Raw genomic sequence first — 2,055 nt, 5'->3', positions numbered from 1 at the left:
TTTTTTTGCAATACCTAGTGCCTTTTCCTGCCTTTTTCGCTATTTTGTTTTGCCTTTTTTGCAATACCTAGTGCCTTTTCCGCTATTTTATTTTGCCTTTTCCAGCCTATTTCGTTATTTTATTTTGCCTTTTTTATAGGTTTTTAGGTCCTAAAAATCCGTTCCCTGCTAATTAGTAATTTTTCTGTAAAAATTTTTTTATAAGAAAATATTGGTATTTTTTCCTTTTAAGTGTTTTTTCTAAAAAATTTATATACGAAGTATACAAATATGCATATTAGATGAAAGGGGGTTTAATTGCCTTAGCAACGATGCCAATTTTTAAAAATTCGGTGAGTAATTTTTTTGTTTAAAATATTTTTTGTTTTTTGTTATTTTATGGCCTTATAACTATTATATTCAACAATTTTTATTGAGCTCGAGGCCGTTTTTAATGACTTATTGTGGAAAAGCAACAATAATCTGAGAAAATGGTAGAAGTGATAGCTATTTCGGAAATCACCACATTTCCTCATCACAATTCTTTCAGTAGGATTCGAACCGACGATCCCACTGACTCAGCCAGTTGCCTACGTACTGTGCTAAGTTCTCCTTATGGATTCTTGTTGCTTTTGTTCCCCTTTTTCATTTGTTAAGCTTTCTCAATCAAGCGCAGCTATTCCGGTGATGCTTTCCATTTCCAGACAACCGGTCAGGTACGAGCATGATTTTTAATTTGTACCAAACTCAAATACATTGTTTGTTGGTCCAAATAATGAGACACCTATTTTTTCTTTTGGCTCGGAAAAATTTTTCGGCCGAATTAAACGCGATTTTGTTTTTCAGATAAAAATCGATTATTCTAATTGACAGTGAGAGTTTTTTTTTTAAATGCCCATAACTTTGTCAAAATTTAATAGATTCCAACAATGTTTTTACTCAAATGTCAGCAATTCTTGTCACTTCAAGAAAGAATGATATAATTATTGATTTTCATTATTTAAAATTTTTTATTTAACAATAAACAAAAAGTGCATTTTTTTTTTTTAATTTAATTTCTCAAAAAGCGTATTTTTTTCTCTCAAACTTTTTTAGCGGGAAAGAGACACTTTGAACTACAATCAACCCAAATCTCTAATAGCGAAGATTTTTTTTTCTGAGTTATGATTTTTTATAGAAAATATACGTTTTTGTGGTACATACTACAATATTCTTATATTGTTTAACTAAATGGAACATATGTATGTAATATATCAGCAAAATGTACAGCCGTGATCATTTTATGTGTATCAAATAGATATTAGAACACACTTTCCACCATACAGTTTCGATTACAAAAAGCGGTAAAATGTGATTTTGTATTTCGAAACTGTATGGTGGAAAGTGTGTTCTAATATCTATTTGATACACAAAAAATGATCACGGCTGTACTTTTTGCTGATATATTACATACATACATATTCTTTCCTGGTAAAAAAGTTTGAGAGAAAAAAAATACACTTTTTGAGTAATTAAATTAAAAAAAAAAATTTTCACTTTTTGTTTATTGTTAAATAAAAAATTTTAAATAATGAAAATCAATAATCATATCATCCTATCTTGAAGTGACAAGAATTACTGACATTTGAGTAAAAACATTGTTGGAATCTATTAAATTTTGACAAAATTATGGGCATTTAAAAAAAAACTCTCACTGTCAATTCGAATAATCGATTTTTGCCTGAAAAACAAAATCGCTTTTAATTAGGCCGAAAAAATTTTCCGATCCAAAAGAAAAAATACGTGTCTCATTATTTGGACCAACAAACAATGTAGTTGAGTTTGGTCGAAATTAAAAATCATGCTCGTACCTGACCAGTTGTTTGGAAATGGAAAGCATCCGCTGCAATTCACACTTGATCATGTGGTTGTTGGTTTCTTTGGTTTTTGTTAATAATTCTATTTTTTTGTTTTTTTTAGAATGTTTAACTTTTAGGTGTGCTCGTCTTGAAGTTATTTGTTTTTTTGTTATTCATTATATTTTCATTAAACACGGCCTCGAGCTCAATAAAAATTGTTGAATACAAAACATTTTTT

The sequence above is a fragment of the Rhagoletis pomonella genome, unplaced genomic scaffold (assembly GCF_013731165.1).
Source record: "Rhagoletis pomonella isolate Grant_MI unplaced genomic scaffold, Rhpom_1.0 Rhpom_scaffold_00009, whole genome shotgun sequence".
NCBI lineage: Eukaryota > Metazoa > Arthropoda > Insecta > Diptera > Tephritidae > Rhagoletis > Rhagoletis pomonella.
Note: the sequence above shows the minus strand (reverse complement) of the source record.